Consider the following 8,805-nt stretch of genomic DNA (forward strand, 5'->3'; position numbering starts at 1 on the left):
TAAAATGTTATGAAAACGGTTTCAGGTAGGCTGTGTTCATTCATTTCTATCGTCTGTTTGAACTCGGCACTGTTTTCGTTCGGTAAACGGTCTGTAAAAAGCATTTCACATGTACGGGGTGAGCAGGGCACACACGCAGGGTTACTTGTAACACTACAAGATTTAAACATTTCCACATAACAAAATTTACAAAATTTCACAATATTTCCTTGACATATCATCTCTATATAGACAACAAAATGTGCCAAAGTTCAGAAATCTTTTTTATATATTGCTGAACATTTATTTAACCATTGCAAAAGTACATTTCTGACTGAAGTAAATTTGTCATCTCGGTTTTTAGTGTTTATTACAGAAGGAGTTCGTCCGTTTTGTTGGGTAGAGAGCGGAGTTTTGCCAGATGGATGCTTGGCAACGGCGTCCTGAATCCGCGCTGTCTGAGCTTCACGAGCGCACCGGCTCGCTTCCCCCGTCTGCGCGTCCTGAAGCGCTTGATCAGCGCTGCAGCTCCCCCGACTACATTGTCCAGCAAAACATCAGAATAATCGAAAACCGGTGAAATATCAGGTGGTGTGTACTTCCGAATGTCCAGCAATTCGTCTCTGGTGAAACTGATTGCAGGGATATAACTAAAGACAGGACAAACTAACAAAAACATAAAAACAACTGCGGAGCACGCCACGGAGTCACCCATCAGCGTCGGCGCCATCTTCGAGCGTTAATTTCATCAATGTATTGGCAGAGGGAGTCAATGGGGCTGTAGTAATTTGGCGATAAGGCTAGGTAAATCTGGGTATCATCAGCATAGCTGTGATAGGCAATTTGGTTCTTTCTCATTATTTAACTGTTTTAGATAGTTCTGCTTTGCTTCTTATGCTTTGCTAAAAAAAGAGTTGGGTTGTGCTCCGCTCTCCCCTACACACTGAAAGACCATGAATGCATTTTCTCCGCTGAACCCCGCGATGAGTTTAACAACACTCGCAGCGGATTACAGCTCACTGGAGTGAGCCTGTTTCACGTTTTTATGGACGTTTCATATTTTAACATCTGTAAACAAAGAAATTAAAACTTAAATATTAGTAGTGAAATTTTACAGTTGTACTCTAAAATAAAATGGTTATTTTTCTGAAATGCTTAATTTCGGTCATATTAAACTTTTAATTAAGATTAGGCTTAAAGTAATGTCAGTTTTTTGCTTTTTTTTTTATGTCAATTATGATCGACAGTGTCAAACGCAGCACTGAGATCTAGTAGTACCAGCACTGATATTTTGCCAGAATCAGAATTTATATTCATAACAGAATCATATTAAACTTTTAATTGAGATTAGGCTTAAAGTAATGTCAGTTGTTTTTTTTTTATCTCAAATATTTTGGTGGGTCGTGAAATAGATTATACTTGTCTAGGTGGGTCGTGGAATGGAAAAGTTTGGGAACCCCTGCTATAGTGGATTTCAAGTTGTAGTAGTGTTTTGGTCATGAACAAACCAAATCATTCACTCCTGTCCACTGACATATTTTTCACACACTAAAGTCTCTCCCTTGTGAAGCACTTCACTGCTTCTCCCTGCTTTAAAAGACTGACTATAGCATGAGCAAACAGCATATCATTAGCATACATTAGCATGTAAATAGCATATCAATTGTTGGACCTGCTGAAAGTATGCGTGAGTCTGAACGACTAAGAGCAGTGCTGAATGAACTGGCATTTGTTCACGATCAAACTAAACAAACTGGAACATGTTGTTTGTGAATGTACTGAATGAACAAGGTATTTTATTTGTGAAGAGGGATCTGATGACTGACAATAACAAAGAAAAAGGGGCACTGGTTCATTCAGGAGAAGAAATGCACATTTATGAATGTGTAAAAATGACTTATGACTATATGCAATTAAATAAGGATGTTATTGGAAGTAATAATACATTTAATTAGGCAAGTGGTCCCTACCATCCCACAACAGTGCACACCATGTGTACACCACTGCTCATGTATTTCGAATGTATTTTTATACCAAGCGAAGAACGACAAATATAGAACGAAAAAGAGTATACTGGACCCTTAACAGGGTGTATCAAACAAATGAGACATTCAAAATGTACAGTGTACAGGTTTGGGAACCACTTCTGATGCTTGATCACTCTTCAAAGAGTCTCTTTGTAACATTTTTATAAAGTATGAGACTGTTTCTGTTGTGAATGATTCAGAACCAATCTACTGAATGATCATGATTCAATGACTCACTCATAATACACAAAAACAGACAAATCTGTCACCATCTACTCGTGTAATAATGTAATCTACAGAATTGATCACTGGAGGAACTAATGCCAGAATCTGAATGAATCTTTTGGTTCAAAAGAATCACTTGAATGAATCAAAATCTCCACCACTTCTCACAAACATGTTTGATAGCAAATGAGACCAAATAAATATGCAAAATAGATACACAGAAGTCACTCATTTAAGTTTTCTGTTGGAATTATGTTTTGTGAGAGATTTTGCATTATAAATGGGAGTAAAAAAAAGAAAAAAAAGAATATGGATAAAAGGAAATGGAGCAATCTCTTCACTGAAAACAGTGTTACGTATTCTTTCTGATGTGTCTCAGGAGCATGTTGAGTGTTAACATTCCAGACTCTCGGAAGCATGAATGAGTGTTGCCGGTATCTGAGAGGACTTGAGCCACAGCTCTGAGAAACTCACTCATGACCTTGTCCTTCATCTCCCAAAGACCTCTGCAGTGGGCTCCCAGACTCCAATGGACCGGTTCTGCGAGTCCTTAACAATCCGCCCATTGTGTGACACAGCACAGGCTTTTGATGAACCCAAGGAATTTAGAAATCCTTCGTGGTGGTGCGGGAGCGAGCCAAGTGCAACCTGTATTTAGCAAGATCCAAATAAACAGCAGATCTGCTGGGCTTGTTCCCAAGTGGCGGTCCAGTCTTGTGCCTTGAGCTGTGGGCGATAAGATGCCTGGGCTCAAGGTGGGGCGGGCAGTTCAGAATTGTGTTTTATCTGATGCGGCCGCTGCACAGCAGAGAACCGTTTATTCAAACCACTGCAACTCCTTTGATGGCCTGACCTTCTACAAGCCGTCTGTGTCTGAGTGGGAGTTCAAAGGCTGTCGGCCATTGTCTCAGTGAGGGTGGACAGCGGCGTTGTGACCAGGGGTCTGTAAATCTCAAAGGACCCTACGGAGATCAACGGCTCGGAGGACATGACAGGGCACACGCACCGGCCCGCTCGCCCCTGGACACAAGCGAGCCCACCAACGGACAGCACTGCACCGCGTGTGTGTGGTGTTTATAGGGCCTTCAAAGAAAGATGCACCTGAACAAATATTGACATTCTCTGAACAAGTACATCTGAGTCTTTCAGAACCAAACAACAGCGCTCATTAAGAGCAAGGCAGACACAATCACGGACAAAAAAAAATAAAAAATCATATGAACCAATTAAGATTTCATGTAACGCTGATTGCGCAGAACGGTGGATTAATGAAAGATCCACAGGAAGCTATTGAGGTTCAAAACCCATTGGAGAAACTAAACAAGAATAGTCTTCAAAGGGCTTCAGCAGCAGTAAGAGCTCCTCTTTACAGATGTACTCTCTGAGGTTGGGGGTGATGGTCCCTCATGAGGCCTAATTCAGCAGTGTTTAGTGAAGAGAGGTTGAACATAGCTGGCGAGAGGACCATTTCAGCGCTGGTCTTTCAAACACAGATGCAACTTCATTCAAACCAAAAAAACCTCCCAAAAGTTATTATTTTCTCTCTCTGAAAAATCAGCGAGCCCATCAATGGATTATTTATCTTGCTTTTTGTCTGTCAGAAGTGCACTCTGTTGCTAAGCTTATCATCCTGCAAGCCGGTCGCCTGTAAAAGATGAAAGCTTGCAGCTGAGAGTGAGGGAAAGAGGGGGCGTTAGGGAGGATAAAGGGAAGTTCATGGAACATTTAGGGACACACACAATTTTCCCATCGGCTCTTTTCAGACACACATCGGAGTCATAATAGAGTGTCGAGGACAAGGTCCAGAGGACGTTGGACTTTTAAGGATGCCATGAAAGACAACGGTCTGCCAAGAATCATGTTTCTGCTTATAAAGGGGTGGGGATCCACCCTGTAACATCTGTAGACCTCGGTCATTTAATAGACTTTATTAAAGCAGAATTTAAGGTGTGATGTCACTGGGACTGAATGAAACAGACAATAAATGTGGACGCCACAGAGGAGATACTGACACAGCACATGCTGACTGTTATGTTTCAGGAGGAGTATATTACCTGTTTGATTGTTAGTCCTGCTCTGGCCTGAATGATAATAAAACCAGTACCACTCAAACAATATAATTTTAATGAGTGAGACATATGTGATGTTTGCAGAATCTACCTAACCTGCAAGATGTGAGCAGTCAACCTGTGTCTCATCAATGTACTTGTCATCATAAACTTTGAAACAATTTTCTCCTCTATTAGCAGCAAATGTATCTATTGTTTATGAAGAAACGTTATGCATTAAGCAAACTGGGTTGAACTTGGAATTCTGAACTTGGTTTATGGGTCAAATTTCCTTGTGTTTAATATATTTAATAATTTTGTTATTTAAAATGTCTTTCTTTTTACACACATATATATATACGTATATAAAGTTTAGCTTGTACATAGTTTGAAGGAGAAGATGTGGAATCTCAGATTGACGGCATATACAAAAATAAGTATGTAAGAAAAATACTTACATTTTAACCTTTGGGCCAACTGTCAAATGCAGGTACATGAGTTCACACTTGATGTAAACATCAGCACGTTATGAAGCCTGATGTAAATGCGTTGTGAAACAATGATGATGATAACAAATCCACTGTGCTTCTCGCACGAGTTTACATTTGTATTACATGGACATGGATTATTTTTCTAAAACCCTTCGTTTGTCTTCATCTGAAGAGAGCAAGTCATATACATCTGGGATTGCATGAGGGTGAGTAAATGATGAGAGAATTTTAATTTTTGGGTGAAGTATCCCTTAAACTTAAGAAATATTTTACAGGTTAATCGATTAACAAAACGGTTGTTAATTGCAGCCCTAGAGTTGTCACAAACTGTCATTCACCTTCTGAATCTCGGCATCATGTTTCTGCTGCATCCTCACTGTATCCTCTTGATGTTTGGCCTCCAAGACTTTAGTTCTCAACTCAATCTACAAATGAAGAACAGATGAAATGACACTATGGCATACGGACAATAATAAATGCCTTTTATTTTGTTCTCTAAATTCTATGTATAATGCTAATTAAGGTTTCTTGCACCAAAAACATAATTTAATACAATTAATACAAACTTCGGTTTTCTCTCTGACCAAACAGAACAGGCTGACTTTGCTACTGTACAAATTAAAACATCTATATGTAAATGATTGGCTAGCCTCTGCAATAATGGTGTAAATTCACAATGACATTCATCAGGACAGGTCAAGCTCAATACTGAAAATATCTTGATATGTAAATGTGTGACCTCAATGCAGTGATATCATACTATAATAATTTCTAAACGAGCCCTTTTGGTGGTTTTGTCTCAGTCTTGGTCTGGGTTGACAATAAAGTCATAAATGTTAAAGTATGTCAACACAGCACATCAAAATCATATAAAAAATTTCAAACTTATTTCAAAAGGAATGTTTTTCATGACATGACCCATTTATAAAAAGGCAAAGCATAGGAATGTCTGAACTACAGTGTACAGTTTCATTTACACCTACAGAAAAACAACACCCCCAGTCTTTTTGTTTTTGAGATCAGTCATTGAAAGAGTCAGTTAAGAATCTGCCGATGTTCAGAGCAAACACAAAACGACATGTATTGTGCTGTTAGACACTGATGAAAGGAGCCCATCTGTTCAGAAGGACACAGATGAATAATACTGGACAGGAAACGGCAGATAGAGGAAGATAAAAAAGTAACTACACACATAATGACAGTTGAACAGTCCTCATAAGCATTTCAACACATGGGAATCGTATGGAGTTTACTGTGCGGTTCCAAATCTGATTATACTTAATTTATTATTACATGCATTAGCATTTATTTCAGCACCTTGAGGACCGATATAAAACAATTACTCATGAGTTTAAGAGTGATTTGTGAGCCAGTAGCAAGCACCGCTAATTAACTTCCCTCACGTAAAGCAACCTCAGGCTTTTAATATGCCTCAATTTTTCTGGGATCAAAAGTTCAACGTTTTTCTTTAGTGGCCTGTTAGAACATGTGTCCCAGGCTCTTCAGGTTGTCAAACCCGCACACACAAGAGAGGAGTAGGTAGCACACACTTCCGCTTACACAAACATAAAGTACAGCTGAAACTTTCGTCACGATGGCCGCTGGTCATTCCTAAAGCGACGTCTTTCTTCTCATGTATTTTGGGAAACATGTTTTGATGTGGCTTGAGCAGGATTTGTGTGTGAGCCTCCCAGCCCTCTGGCTGACTGTGGATCAGGGCTTTCAACTGCTGCCACCAGTGTGGGACACGATCTACTGGCTTATCAGATCCGCTGCAGGCCACTATATGACCAGAGTACAAGAGTGCAAGAGAGAGATCCAGACGTCTCTAGGCCACAAGAACATTCACAGAGCCACAGGCCATTTCTGCTGCCTGTTAGAACAGACTCAGACTGACAGGGAAAAACCAACTCAGCTGGAGTGGTCACTGATGGGAGGAACGCTTGATCAACGCGCTAATTACAATTTAATGGAAACATTTCATTGCGTTTGAGCTTCCTCTTGGAATGCCGTGCGAGTCTTCAGTGTAAGCATTTCTGTCTTGTGAAAAAATTTTCTGAATGCGTTTTATAGCCTTATTTCAGTGACTTTAAAATTTTAGTTTTTCACTAAAGCACGCATAATGTTGTTTTCTCAAAAACACAATCACGTACATACATGCTGCTCGCATATTATTGTAGCCCAGTATGTGCTGATTACAATGTTGTTACACTTTAGCCATTAAAATGTTTATAAGCAACTGAAAAAAAGGACAAATGTCAGGGCATGTCAAAACTTCTCCATTGCCCCAAAACACCCTCGGACCCCAGAGGGTTAAAAGAAAGAATAGACCTGTTGCCTGGCCTATCTTTTTACTGCATCATGCATAAAATCGCACATGCTGTACTGCACTACTCTTTATTTAAAACACGTTGCTTAATGACATCAGCCTGTTTCCATCCAAAGGCTGGTCATGGTATACAGGGATACTTTTTATATTTGGCACAATGGAACAGATTGTGACCCATGATGAATAAACCAAAATGAACACATTGCAAGCCAAATGTATTGACATATCAAAATTACACAGACAGAATTGCTGGTATATTGTAGTTTGATGGAATGCAGAGACAGCGGTTTTACATAATGTAATTGGATTAAATATTAACTGAATTGTAAAACTATTTATAACATATCACCCAGCCCTAGTATATACCTCAGTGTCATTTCATATTCAAGCCCAATCCATGAAGACATCTCATGTGTTCTACATAAACAATGTATTTATTTACACATCAAAAACATGAAAACAGCCCAGGAGGCCTTTGACAACTCTAGGGAGACAGATAATTCATTGGTTTCTTTCACTTCTGTGATTCTCAAAAGTTACTTTTCTGTTAAGTTAGTGCGTATAGTGTGTAATATACAGCACATCAGCTGCTGGTGTCTAGCTGACAATAACATTTACATTTACATGGAGCACAACATCTAGTAGAACTGAAACTGATGAAATTATCATAATACATCTTCGCAAATGGTCTAAAGCTTCGGCCAAAGTTTCCCTATGTAGTAGTAACCTCGTGTGCCTTCTGATCCACGCTTTACCTGGCTCTATAAGCACCACTTTGTGCTTGTTCTTACACTTGTTTGATAAGTTAGTAAAAGCATAATAAACTGTGCAGGAGAACTGAATTAAGCATATTATCACTTGCACACTGAAATGTTATATTTATTTTAGATTTGATGACTTCATTAGTATTTCCTACTTGAATACAAGGCTGGAAGAAACGTATATTTCACTTGTGTTGTAATTTGCTTATTTTATTACTTGAACATACTCAAGGGGACGATATAGTTACCTTCAAATATCTGCCATTAATGAGACAGATGTATTGCTGTAAGATTTTCTGCATCATAACATTAAAGGTTATTACTCACCTTCAATGCATCCTAGGTGTATATGACTTTCTTCTTTCAGACAAATCCAGTCAGAGTTATGTAAAAAATTGTCTTTGATCTTTCAAGCTGTTTAATGCCACTCAGCGGGTGTTGCATGCATCAGTCCAAAATAAATAAAATAAAAAGCGCCCATCCATAAAAAAAAGTGTCTCACATGGCTCTGGGGGGTGAACAAAGGCCTTCTGTAGCGAATCGATGCGTTTTTGTAAGAAAAATATCCATATTCAAAACGTAATAATCACTTTAATCTAGCTTGCGCCAACAGTTGTACACAGAAGCAGCTCCGGGAGCATGACTTATGAGGTCAGCGTTGCGCATGCGCCGATGAGTCTCGTGAAAACCAACGTTTGTTAACAGGGGCAAAGGAAGCAAAGTTTCCTTATTTTAATTCGTTTAAATTCGTGACCTTTGTTTTGTTTTGATCTCTTCCCTGCGCTTCCGCGTGCGTCACTCCTGAGCGGCGCATGTGCAAAGCCGACCTCATACGTCATCAACAGTGAGCGCAAGCTAGATTAAATTGATTATTATGTTTTAAATATGGTTATTTTTCTTACAAAAACACATCGATTCGCTACAGGAGGCCTTTGTTCACCCCCC

General features: G+C 39.3%; 1 pseudogene; it reads right to left on the reverse strand.

Annotated features, from left to right (window-relative positions):
• LOC107664536 (centrosomal protein of 112 kDa-like) overlaps positions 1-8,805 on the reverse strand; it is a 155,870-nt pseudogene that overhangs the window by 129,244 nt on the left and 17,821 nt on the right.

The sequence above is a fragment of the Sinocyclocheilus anshuiensis genome, unplaced genomic scaffold (genome assembly GCF_001515605.1).
Source record: "Sinocyclocheilus anshuiensis isolate Anshui unplaced genomic scaffold, SAMN03320099.WGS_v1.1 scaffold435, whole genome shotgun sequence".
Lineage (NCBI taxonomy): Eukaryota > Metazoa > Chordata > Actinopteri > Cypriniformes > Cyprinidae > Sinocyclocheilus > Sinocyclocheilus anshuiensis.